Source organism: Chlorocebus sabaeus, chromosome 9 (assembly GCF_047675955.1).
Source record: "Chlorocebus sabaeus isolate Y175 chromosome 9, mChlSab1.0.hap1, whole genome shotgun sequence".
NCBI lineage: Eukaryota > Metazoa > Chordata > Mammalia > Primates > Cercopithecidae > Chlorocebus > Chlorocebus sabaeus.
The window spans coordinates 44,872,252-44,886,007 of NC_132912.1; the positions used below are offsets into that span (position 1 = coordinate 44,872,252).

General features: G+C 42.7%; 1 pseudogene; it reads right to left on the bottom strand.

Moving 5' to 3' along the window:
* Positions 1-8,871: 8,871 nt before the first annotated feature.
* Positions 8,872-11,896, bottom strand: LOC103216768 (uncharacterized; annotated as a pseudogene).
* Positions 11,897-13,756: the final 1,860 nt, after the last annotated feature.

Here is a 13,756-nt window from a genome sequence, read left to right on the forward strand (position 1 = left end):
TCTCCCCCTTTCTGTTTTTTCAATTTGTCATTTTAGCGAGATATTCATTCATTCCACAATGGTTTTTTCCTTGTGAATTATATGGGATGCCAGTGATATGTTTAATATTCTATTGAAAGAAAAATGTAGCCATAGTTTGACTAGTATATCCTGGGGGCATTGTCCATTTTAATGGAAGCTGGAATGCCCATGACTGTGAAGCATTGCAGAAGATGCTGTTTAACGCAGGCAGAAGATTCCCATTTGACAGGTAGCCCAAACAAAGTGAGAAAATGTTGTCTACACATACATGCACATAGGCCAATTTACCAAAAGAAGGAACATGAGTGACATCCATTTGTCAAAGACAGTTTGGCTCCAATCCATAGGGGTTAACACCCCCAGTAATGGATGGAGAATGAATCATTTGATAGGTAGGGCATTGTTGAATAATGTCTTTAGCCTCTTTCCAAGTAATATTATATCTTCGTGTAATACCAGAGGCATTTACATGAGTCAAAGTGTGAAAGTGTTCAGCATTAGATAATTCTGTGGCAACTAAGCGGTCAGTCACTTGATTCTCTGTAGTTGAAGGTCCTGGAAGGGGTGTATGAGCTCTAATATGAGTAATGTAAAAAGTGTGCATTCTATTCCTAACTGTACTTTGTAACTGGGTAAATAAAGTCATCAGTTGTTAATCTGTATGAAATCATAATTGAGCATTTTCAATTAATTGTGTGGAATGAATCACATATGCAGAATCAGAAATTACATTGACAGACATCTCAAGAGTAGTCACCACCTCAATTACAGCTACAAGCTCCGTTTTTTGAGCTGAAGTACTGGGCGTCTGGAAAACTTTACTTTTTGATCCAGAATAAGAAGCTTTACCATTACTAGACCTATTTGCAAAAACATTTTCAGTACTTTCAATTGGTTTACATTTAGTTATTCTAGGGAGAATCCAACTAGTTAATTTCAAAAATTGAAATAACTTTGTTTTTGGAAAGTGATTATCAAGAACACCCATGAAATCAGCTAAATGGATTTGCCAAGTAAGAGTATTTATAAAAGCCTGTTGTATTTGTGCTTTTGTAAGAGGGACAATAATTTTTCCAGGGTCATATCCATGCAATTTAACAATTCAAGTTCTCCCATTTTCTATCAGAGTAGCAATTTGATCCAAATAAGGAGTTACAGTCCATGAATTAGTATGTGGAAGAAAAAGCCATTCTACCAAGTCACACTCTTGGACAACAACACCAGTAGATGAATGCTGAGTTGGAAAAATCAATAAGTCTGAAGTCTTTTCTGGATCTATTCTATTTATTTGAGCCTTATGCACTTGCTTCTCAATCAGCTGTATTTCTGCCTCAGTCTCCTTTGTTACTTGCTGAGGGTTAGTGAGACTAGGATCTCCTTTAAAGATAGAAAATAGATTACTCATGGCATAGATAGAAATGCCTAGAGCAGGTTGTGTCCAATTAATGTCTCCTAGTAATTTTTGAAAGTCACTCAATGTTTTTAATTGATGCCTACATGTGGTTACTTTCTGTGGCACAATGATAGTGTCATTTACTAAGGTACCTAAGTAGAAGTAAGGGGGAGTAGTCTGAATTTTGTCAGGAGCTATAATTAAACTGGCATGAGAAATCAAGTTTTGCAAGTGATCGTAACATTGGAGTAATATTTCCTGAGTGGGGGCAGCACAAAGAACATTGTCCATATAATGAATAATGTAACATTGTGACAAATTTTTTATGAGTAGGTTCGACAGCTTGTCCTACATAAGTCTGACAAATTGTTGGACTGTTTAACATGCCTTGTGGCAACACTTCCCAGTGAAAACGCTTAGCAGGCTGCAGGTTGTTTACCACAGGAATTGTAAATGGAAACCATTCACAGTCTTGCTCAACTAAGGGGATAGTAACGAAACAGTCTTTTCAATCTATGACTATTAAAGGCCAATTTTTTGGGATCATAGCAGGAGAAGGCAATCCTGGCTGCAATGCACCAGTAGGTTGTATAACTGAATTAATGGCTGTAAGATCTGTCAACATTCTCCATTTATGTGACTTTTTCTTAATAACAAAGACTGGAGAATTCCAGGGGGAAAATGTTGGAGCTATGTGTCCTTTTCCTAATTGTTCAGTAACTAAGTCCTCTAAAGCCTCCAGTTTCTCTTCACTCAGCAGCCACTGTTCTATCCAAATTGGCTTATCTGTTAACCATTTTAAAGGTATAGGTTCTGAAGGCTTAACAATGGCCACCATCAAAAATGATAGCTTAACCCTGGTGAGAATTCTGTCCTTTCACTTGAAGTGGTTTCTTTAACCCTTGTAAATTTTTTCTTAATCCCATGCCAGACACATACACCATCTCTTGCATCATATGCTGACTCTGAGAGCTATATAATTGTTCTGGAATTAACACTTGTGCTCTCCATTGCTATAATAAATCTCTTCCTTATAAATTTACAGGTACAAAAGTTACAATTGGTTGAATAGTCCCAGATTGTTCATTGAGTCCTTCACAATGCAAAATATAACTGCTTTGATATACTTCAGAGGCTTTACCAACTCCAACTGTGTTAAATTGAGTGAGTTGAATTGGCCATGTGGATGTACAGTGCTGTAGAGAAATGATTGAAATGTCTACTCCTGTATCTACCAATCCTTTAAAATTTTTCCCTGAATAGTTATTTCACAGGTAGTACATTTATCATTAATTTGATTCACCCAATAACCACCTTTGCTTTATTTATTTGTGCTTCCAAATCCTCCTGTTCATTTAATTTCACTTTTTCCCATTCCCACATATGGCACAATCAGGAGCTGTGCTATGTGCTCTATTGACTCTGCTTTCCAGGGAACAGAAGTAGATATAACAATTTGAATTTCCCCATTTTGATCTGAATCAATGACTCCTGTATGTGTTTGTACCCCTTTTAAACCTACACTAGGTTTTCCTAAAAGTAATCTTATTGTCCCCCCTGGCAATGGTCCACAGACTCCTGTTGGGCACTTTTTGTGGGGTTTCCCCAGGCAGAAGGTTCACAGCTTTTGTGCAGCATAAAGCTACTGGGGCACTACTGGCTGTGGTGGGGGACAGGCATTGTACGGGGTGAGGGAGTGGCCTCAGCCAGAAATTCCCCGGTTTGGAATGGGGCCTGGGACAGGCCCCTCATGGCATTTCCCAAAATCAGGTTCCCATCTTTATCAAACTTAGAGTGACACTGATTAGCCCAGTGTTTTCCTTTTTTGCATTTTGGACATATTTCAGGCTCAGCAGTTTTCTATTTTCCCCCAACTGGTAGTCTGACTCACTGATGTTTTCTACATTCTTTCTTAGTATGACCGTTTCCCACAACCAGCTCCAGGAAACAGAGTTATTTCTTTTACCCACTCTCAGTCCTGCCATTGCCTGGGCCAGTAGAGTAGCTTTATACAGATTACCTCTGACACCATCACAAGCTTTAATATAGTCAACCAAATGTGCTCTTCCTCTAATAGGTCACAGAGCGGCTTGGCACTCAGGATTGGCTTTGTCGAAAGCTAATAACTGCAACACTATATCCTTAGCAGCTGAATCTACAATTACCTTTTTAAGAGACTCCTGTAACCTGGCTATAAAACCTGCATAAGGTTCTTTGGGCCCCTGCTTGTCAGCACTAAAGGAAGGGTGTTGTTTTCCTCCTGAAGTGATTTTTTTCCCAAGCTCTAATGCACACTCCTCTAAGCTGCTCTATGGCATCATCCTGCATAACCACTGTACATTTATCTAAACCAGCACAGCCGCAAACCCCCAAAAGTTGGTCTGCAGTTATATTAATTTGACGTTGGGCCTGGGCATTGTGAAGAGCCTGAATGGAAGCTTCATCTGCCCACCAAGTTTTAAATCATAAGAACTGAGCAGGAATCAGACTAGCTCGAGTAAGAGCATCCCACTCAGTAGGAATCATCTGACTAGAGACAGCAACATTCCTTAACAGTCTCATTACAAAAGGAGAACCTGGTCCATATTGATTAATAGCTTGCTTAAATTCTTTAAGTATTTTAAAAGGAAAAGGTTCCAATGTAGCTATAATATTCTCCTGTTGATCAGGTGAGTATATTCTAACAGGGAACTGCCATGCATCCATCTCACCCTCTCATCTAGCTTGGTGGATTCCTGCCTGAATAGAACTGAGAGCGGTCGCTCCAGATGCTGCTTGAACAGTCACTGGGGCAACTACTTTTCACTCAGCATCCTCCAGAAAAGAGAGATCTGGAGGATCAGGCCACTCTTTTTCTTCAAAATGATGAAGGGGTGCAGAGGGGTAGGGACAAACCTCTCCCTTCTTTGTCACTTTAGCTGGCAAGCAAACCTGCTCTGTCACCTCTTCTTTTACTTCATTATACTCTCCTTCTTCCTCTGATTCCTCCTCCTCATCATCTGTGTGGAAAGGCTCCAAGTTGGAATGAACCAGAGCCCACACTGACCAGACAGTTATAGGAATATACTCGGCACCATCCTCATATGCCTTTTTCAGTGTGCTGCTTACCTTTTCCTAGACCTCTATATTCATAGTTTCTTGGTCCGGAAACCAGGGGCAATATTTCTTCACTGCACTAGAAAACTGCATAAGTCAGCTACTGCTAACCTTCATTCCCCCTTTTCTGAGGAGCTGCCGAAGCAGACTCAAATAAGTCACCTGCCTGCTCGACCCTCGTCCCATTGTTACCCTGATGTTTCCAAGCTCCCCTTCTTACTTACCATGGGGATTGCTTAAGAGTACTCTGGTGTCCTCCAGCATAGTTCCACGTTCTCCACCCATCGCTCCAGTGACCCTTCAACCCGGGTTCGAGCCCCACGTTGGGTGCCACTTGTGGAGACCCCAACCCAGCGGCATGAGAGGAATGAAAAAAAAAAAAAAAAAAAAGACAGAGAAATAAAGTGCAAAGTGGGAATCAGGGAGCTAACACTCTTCAGAGCTGACAGCCACAAATAGAGTTTGACCCACTTATTTATTGACAGCAAGCCAGTGATAAGCATTGTTTCTATAGATTATAGATTAGCTAAAAGCATTCCTTATGGGAAACAAAGCATTCTTAGCAAGGAGCAGAGTAACAGTCTCTGGCTGATTATTTACAGCAAAAATATGTTGTTACAGCACAGGCCACTCATGCTATTGTCTGTGGTTTGAGCAGTTTTCCACTCTGGGTGGGCCAGGTGTTCCTTGCTCTGCTCCAGTAAACCAACAACTTCTAGCAGTTTGTGTCATAGCCATCACTAGCACGTCACATTGCTGCAGAAATCCTGTTTATGGTCAGTTTCTTTAAGTCCTGTTTATGACAGGCTTAGGGCCTGTTCCCAGCAGATATGGGTGTCCAAAGTGGGTCCTGGAACCAATCCTCTGGATGCCAAGGGACAACTGTGTTTGAACCATGGTTTGAGTCTGGAGAGATTAACGACAAGAGTGGCTAAGCATGGGAAGGATTTCTATGGTGGGACTGCATTGGACCACCTCTGAATGTGTGTATTATGATTCACTGGAGCCTGTTGTGTTAGCCCATAGGGAGGATTATTATTGGTTGACACTTGCTCATCCTCTACAGTTCAGTCAATTGAATATGCAGTTTAGTAAATTAAACAAATATAAATTATTATTTGATTGGGGTTAGCGGGATGCAAATAATAAGATTTACTCAGAGTATCCTAAAAATTCCCCCAGTTTTATTTAGTTTTGTGAAATTACATCCTCTTTCCAATTTTGCAACATTTCCTTGCATGTTAAAACATTCTTCCCTGAACCCACAATGAGTCTTTTACAACCCATCTCTGATACAAGAAAAAAGATATTTCAATGAAAAACAGAGCTTGATTTTGTACCTAAGCTAAAAACAAACAAAATAAACCCAGAAGTGTACCTGCTCTGCTCATTCCCTTGTGCCCAAGAGAAAAAAAAAAAAAAAAAAAAAAGACACTGTCACGGAAACTGATGCCTTAGAAAATCTTTTATTCATCATTTGGAAATTTATCACCAGCACACTGAGGGCAATAGCCCTTTCTCTCAGCTGTTTGTAGATAATTAACATCTTTGTCAAAAGACTTTCCTTCAAAAAATGTGGAAAATTGATTCCGATGAGTTAAGGAAATACAAGTCATGAGGAATGGAGAAAAAAAATAACACATAGATAATCTGTCATCACATTTTATGTCTCGATATTGAGGGTATCAAGGAGATGCATGCCTGGTGATGAATAAAGAGAAACAGCTGATCTTGGAGGCATAGAATTGGGACTTGGAACAGCATCCCCCAGCTCAGATTCTCTTCTGTTATTGACAAACTGGAGAGACAGGCATATTGGTGTCCTTGATTTACCTACGCTAAACCTCTTGCATACAGATGAGCAAACTGAGAGCTAGAAAAACGAACTGGCCCAAATTTACAGAATTAAGTGACTTTGTCACATGAGTTGGTGAAGAGCCTCAAAGATTACTGAAGTCTGTAAGATTGTGGGAGAGTCATCAACTAAGTTACACAAGCTGTCCAATCCCCTCCCAGATTTCACATGGAAAATTTCAGTGGGAACAGAGGCAGATGAAGGTAATTGGGTACACACATGAGGGCTGGTGTGGCCATTGAGATGCCTGAGCATTTACCAGGGGAATTTTTATTTTTAGAAGGAAATATCTACAGCATCTTACCAAATACTTTGCCTGGGATCTCAGAGGCTCTGAGAACACTAAGCTCTGCCTGTGTTCCTATGTTACGAAAAACCAAGAGAGATGTAGCCCTTGTGCTTGTGTTTTACTGAGAGGGAGGCTCATGGCCCTATCCAGACAACCTCCACACCCCACCTTTGATCCCAGAGGCTGATGGAGAATGTCTTAGCCAGCTGCGGCCCTAGGTATGGTTCTAACAAATGGAGGTTCCTCTGAAAAATCTATAGGGCTTCGTTAGGGCCACCAATAGGGTTGCTTGTCTTGCCACCTTTCTGGGAATTTGGGATTTTTTTTTAATGGTTTGCTTTAATAGTCTTCTTCTTTTTTGTTTTATGGAGTCTTGCTCTTTCACCCAGGCTGGAGTGCAGTGGCACAATCCTGGTTCACTGCAGCCTCTGCCTCCTGGGTTCAAGCAATTCTCTTGCCTCAGCCTCCTCAGTAGCTGGGATTACAGGCACTCACCACCACAACTGGCTAATTTTTGTACTTTTAGTAGAGACAGGGTTTCACCATGTTGGCCAGGCTGATCTCAAACTCTCGACCTCAAGTGATCCACCCTCCTTGGCCTCCCAAAGTGCTGGGATTACAGGTGTGAGCCACCGCACCAAGCCATATTTGCTTCAATATGCTAACACAAAATGATACTTTAACTTATCATCCAATATTCCCACTTCTCAATAGGATGCAACTACTGTGTTTTTGAAAATAATTATTTCAAAATGTAGTCCTCCCACACAGTCCTATTTCTATTGGGATTTAAAAGGATTACACAAAATAGCCATCACATTTTCACTTAATGTGTCCTATGTAATGCAGCATCCAGCCTGCTACAGCCACTTGGGTGGCTCTTGCCCACTCTCTCCTCCAGGATCTCTCACATATATCAAGACTGTGATCAAATGGGACATTCTCACTCCAATCCCTCCTAACTCCCAATTCAGACTATAGCCCACCCCTCAGCAGTCCCTATCCCCTTTCCTTCATTTTGTTCCATAACTTTTGACACCTTCCAACATTCTATGGTTGTGCTTATTTCTTTTTTTTTTTGGATGAAGTCCCACTCTGCAACCCAGGCTGGAGTGCAGTGGCGTGATCTCGGCTCACTGCAAGCTCTGCCTCCTGGGTTCACACCATTCTCCTGCCTCAGTCTCCTGAGAAGCTGGGACTACAGGCACCCACCACCATGCCCAGCTAATTTTTTTTTGCATTTTTTAGTAGAGATGGGATTTCACCGTGTTAGCCAGGATGGTCTCGATCTCCTGACCTTGTGATCCACCAACCTTGGCCTCCCAAAGTGCTAGGAGTACAGGCCTGAGCTGCCACACATGGCTGGTTGTGCTTATTTCTTTAGTGAACTATTTGCTTTTCTGCACAAAATTGCAAGTTCCACAGGGACAGAATTTTTTTTTATGGTTTTATTCTTTTCAGTATGTCCAGTGCCTCTAAAAGTACCTGGCAAGCGTTGTGAAGTATTTCCTGAATAGAGGCTGAATGTTATAAGTTTCACTATGACTCCTCATCTTGTGTCTGCACTTGTAACTTTCTTCTTGTCTGCCTGGGGAGGTGTGCTCAGCACTCTCAGCCCCCACCACTCAAGATCCCTGCCTGCATGAGTGTAATTGCCATCGAGTATCAACAGCACCATCCTGAGGATTTCTCCCCACTGGACATATCCAGCTCTCCTCCCTTCATCCCCTCTTCCAAGATAACCAGTGTGTTGTTCCACCTCTTTCTCCCTACAAAGCCAGATGGCTTACAAAGCAGGGGCTGTTCCATGTACATGTGACTTTCTCACCCGGGTCTGTGTGTGCGCATCTGCATGTGGGTGTGAATATGTGTGCACATGTGTGCATTCATGTGTATATGTGTGCCTGTATGTGTGTCTGTGCATATGTGCCTGTGTACCAAGAACCCCGAAGTCAGTGGCTGAGTATGAGGAACCTAAAGCTCTTACAAGTACTTTGAATACAGAAAGACGCATTTGTGCCACATAGGTGCCTTAGTCCTTTGCAGTTGCTTAACAGTCCATTTTTTTTTAATGCTAATGTTTGTGATTGTGTGGTGGATTCACAGAATGACAGAGTTGGTGTCTCCCCAGCATCACTGCCCTACATGCATGACATTATCCAATGTGCACACATGTGGTTTGCTAGAGTATTTAGAGTAAACTGGGAGTTCACAGAAACCTGGCTGCTCCTAGAAGCGCTCAGCACAGCCTAACATGACATAAAGTGTTACAATTAATAAATAAATTAAGCAAAGCTACTGCACACAAGATCATCATCAACCAGATTACTATATACAACTATGAACACAAAGAAATGAAACAGCAAAAATCAAACTAGAGAACAAGAACCTATGACAAAAATGAGCCAATAAAGGGCTAACTTACAGATTTTTAACCATAAATCCTTCAATTTAATATAAGGAAAAAAAATACCCTAAAGAAAAATTAACAAAAGAAGAATAGTACACGAAGAAAAGTAAGGCACAGAGGCCAATAAACATGTTCTAAACTCTACCTCACATGAAACAGGTTACAGCGAGAGGATCTCTGCAGGGCAGGAGTCCAGAAACACTGAAAATGAATCACCCTAACTTATTTCTTCTTTTTTTTGAGAAGAAGTTTCAATCTTATTGCCCAGGCTGGAGTGCAATGGCGTGATCTCGGCTCACTGCAATCTCCGCCTCTCGGGTTCAAGCGATTCTCATGCCACAGTCTCCCGAGTAGCTGGGATTACAGGTGCCTGCCACTGCGTATTTTTAGTATAGCTGGGGGTTTCACTATGTTGTCCAGGCTGGTCTGGAACTCATGACCTTCAGGTGATCCAACCACCTTGGCCTTTCCCAAAGTGTTGGGATTACAGGCATGAGCCAACACACCCAGCACCTCAACTTCGTTCTCAAGAATCAAGAAAGAAAAATCAAGTGCAAAGAATACAGGATGAAGATAATAATAAAAATAACAAACATCAAAGAAATGGGAAAAAAAACAAAAGAAATAAACTAAGGCTAAAAGTTGTTTTTATAAATAATATAGTTAATAAACCACTAGCAAAACTGATTAAGGAAAAAAGATTAAAGAACACAAATGACCAGTATCAGAATCAAAACAACAGCCTACATAACAGTATTATAACAAGATAGTCAGAGAATTTTGTGAAATTCTCCCCGGGAGGCCGAGACTCCTGCCTGTCCTTCCTCCGCCACAGGCATCCCAGACTACCGGACTCACCCTCGGCTGGTTTGCCCTCTCCTCCTTTCAGAGCTGGACGCCACCGGTTCCGGGCTTCTTCGGCTCTGGGAGGAGGCACAGCAGAAGGCGAGGTCGCTGTATGAGGCTGCTCCAAAGGCACCTTGCGCTGTTGCTGCCTCACTGCCTTCGGTCTTCAGCATTCAGGGAGAGTGCAGGCAAAACTGATCGAAGAAAAAAGATTAAAGAACACAAGTGACCAGTATCAGAATCAAAAGAACAACTCTACATAACAGTATTATAACAAGATAATCAGAGAATTTTGTGAAATACATATGATCGAAAGTCTGACAACAGAGATCGCAATAGATGCTGAAAACCCAACTTACTAAAACTGGCACAAAAAGAGCATAAAATAAGAACACTCCTATATATAGTAAACAAAAGTAATTAACTATTTTTAAAAATCCAACAAGTCAACAAAAAATAATGCTCCACAAAGAAAACACCAGGATCAGACTATGAAAATGTTCCAAATATTTAAGGAAGAAAAAAATATCGACACTGCTCACTCTCTTAAAGAGAAAGAAAGGGATAGTTTTTCAACTTGTTTCGTGAAGTCAGCATTACATTAATACACAATCTGATCAGACAATAAAAAACCCAGAAATAATAGATGCTGTTTCACAAATACAGACACAAATATTCTAAGAAAAACATTGTTACATGAATGAAACCAAGCAAGAAATTAAAAATGAAATTAAACAACAAAGACCAGAGTAGGAAACAACAACCTACAACAGAAATGAACTAATAAAGGACTAATCTCCATAGTGTCTTTAAAAATGCTTCACATCAATATAGGAAAAACACAAATGACCCAAGACAAAAAGAACACTATGAAGAAAAAAAAAAGGGGGGTGCATGGGCGAATAAATATTTGCTAAGCCGTACTTTGAAGAGGGTTATTTCCAGTTCCAGATGAGATACCCACAGACAGCCCGGAGAGTGGGACCCCAAGGGGCAGGACCCCCAGGAGGTGACAGAGGCCCGGCAGCGGGGGACCCGGTGCCGGGGCCGAAGGTGACCCCCATCTCTTCCCTGGCTGCCCCTCAAGGCTCCTGCTGCTCCCAGGCTACAGCGCCCTCTCACTGGGTCCTGATCTGGGCTCCCTTTCTCACCGCGGGTCGGGCAGGAGGCCCCGGACCCCAGTACCGGAGGAAACGGAGGCTCCAGGGTTTCCACGGAGGAGAGAAGGGAAGGGCTCCTATCCAACCCGGGCTCCTGCAGCGCCCCCTCCCCGCAGCAGGCTCTGAGAGGGCGAGGAGGAGGTCGGGGGCTGGGTTCAAGCCGCACTGGGCCCCGGATTCAAGAAGAAAATGGACTCTCGAGAAGCCTGTGCATCACAGGGGTCCTGGCTGGGTCTGGGATGGGGCTCGGGGAGGGTCAGACGGCTCTGCTGGGCTCCCAGCCCGTGGCCTCCTGGCGCAGCGGAAAGCGAGGTCGCTTTGTGAGGCCGCTCCAAAGTCGCCTCACACTATTGCTGCCTCACTGCCTCCAGTCTCCAGCATCCAGGGAGAGTGCAGGCAGGTGGCACCCAGTCCTCTTCCTTCTCCTACCCACGGCAGAGCAGCCTCCAGCATCCAGGGAAAGTGCGGGCTCAAAGTGGTGCCTGGCCCTCTTCCTTCTCCTCCTGCCCAGGGCGGAGCAGTACAGACCACGCTTTCTGAAGTAGGGTGAAATGACGAAAGCCCACTGAGCAACTATTTATAACGACTCTTATTTAACTAGATCTCCTGTAAGGCATGTTTGGATTGGATGAGAGCCTCTGTGCACAGCAACTCTGATTGGATAATATGACCCAATCAGCACTGGCTGAAAGGTTCCTTCTCGTCCTATCAGAACCAGGGTATAGATGCTGGGGGAGGGACAGGAGCCAGCCCCTCTACCGGAATCGGAAGCTGTGGGTGCACTCCCGGAGACGGCTTTGTAGTCACGTCGCCTTCGGCTTTGCATCCTGCCATGTCCCGCAGGCCTGGAGAATGTGGCCCCAGACTGAAATGAGGAGAAAGTGGCCCCGCCGAGGGTGAGTCTGGGGAGGCTGGAGTGGGGGCTGTGAAGGAGGCGCCTGGGCAGGAGTCTCGGCCTCAGCTGGGAGCAGCATATTCAGTGTATAATGTGAATAACAGGCAAAATAGGTCTTAACTGTTTGTGTTATCAGTGACAAAGACTTCCGTTCAACCGCAGGCCGCTAGGAGTTATGTTCTGGGGGAGTTGAGAGTTAAACTCGGATTTTTGACTGTGAGGAGTTGGCATCCATATCTCCACGTTGTTCAAGGGTCAGATGTATTTTAGAGCACTGGTGTGAATCACTTTGGGTCCCACTTGTTGAAAATAGGCATTGACATTTGGAGGCGCCTCCTTGTAGTGAATAGGTACTACTGATCTCTCTCTTCCACGTACTGGCCTTTCCCCAGCTTCTGTAGAACCCTGTTTCTTGGAGTTTACTTACATTCTTTAGTCAATTCTTCTCAAATTCTTCTGAAAGTGGGTTTGGAGGAAGGGAAGAGAAACCTGCAGTCTTGGCTGTGTTCATGTTTTGGTTCTGATTCCCTTGTGCGGTCCACATTCAGATTGGGGTCCTTAATGAAATCCGTGGCTTCAACTCTCCCTGCATGCCAGCATCACCCAATCGTGTATAGTTAATCTCGGACTCCCTTTGCACCACGAACTCCCATCTCCAGGTGGTTAACAGGAATTGGGCACTGAGCATGTGATATTTTTCCCTAAACCTGAATGCATCTTCGTTTTTCCTTGTTTCCCCGTGTGCTTGTCCCCTGCCCAACCACTGGCACCACAAACCTACATGCCTAAAGTTCATCCACCTCATTTGTAATGGCACCCAACCACCACATACAGTCCTTTTAAATGTCTCAGTTCTGCATTTGGAAAATTACACATTTTGACTGTCTTTTCACTTCACTGCCTTTCCATTACTCTAGGCCCTCGTGATTTCTTCATTGTTGGACTGATAAGCTATGAGTGTTTACCCTCCTAGTCCTTTTTCATGCTCCTTAAAACCTCAGGCAGAATAAATGGAAATTAAACTCGTGGGCATTCAAGGACACCCCACGGTTTTCAGGATAAAGTTTGTATGGTTTAGCTTAATGCCCAATGACTTTCACACTCCTCTGTTGATAATTTCAATCTCTTGAAACTTTCTCAAACAAAAATAACTAACATTTATTAACAACTTGATGTTTCCAGGAAATACTTTAAGCAATTAAAGTCATACTTAAAGTAACATATGCAAAAATCCTATCAGTACTCTTTTATACTTTAAGTTTTGTTTAAACATAACCCTGTTTACTTATTTATGTGTTGTCTATGGCTGCTCTCATGCTGCAGTGGTCAAGTAGAGTATGAAACAGATGATGTGGACCACAGATCCAAACATGTTTACTATTTTGCCATTTTCAGGAAAAGTTTGCTGGATGACTCCTAATCTAGGGGAATGTCTGTGTTACTAGTACAGGAGATCTTTGCCAGCCAATGTCAGATAAACAAGTTGATTTTATGGACAATTTGTCATATACATTGTCATATACATACAAGCACCTTTCCAGTTTTTGTAACTATTAACGATTTATTTTCCCATTTAGTTTGCTCCCTGTAACTTTGAGTGGTTCAACCATTCATCCTGTTTTGATTTCTTGATACCACTTACCCTCCTTCCAGATTATTTAATCAGGTGATTTTATATTATACCTCAGTAGGGTCGTGAGCCTCTTGTTTGTTTACATGTCTCTATGACCCTCTTTGTTGTATCATAAATGGATTGATGATATGTAAAATGTACATATTCATGGAAACAGC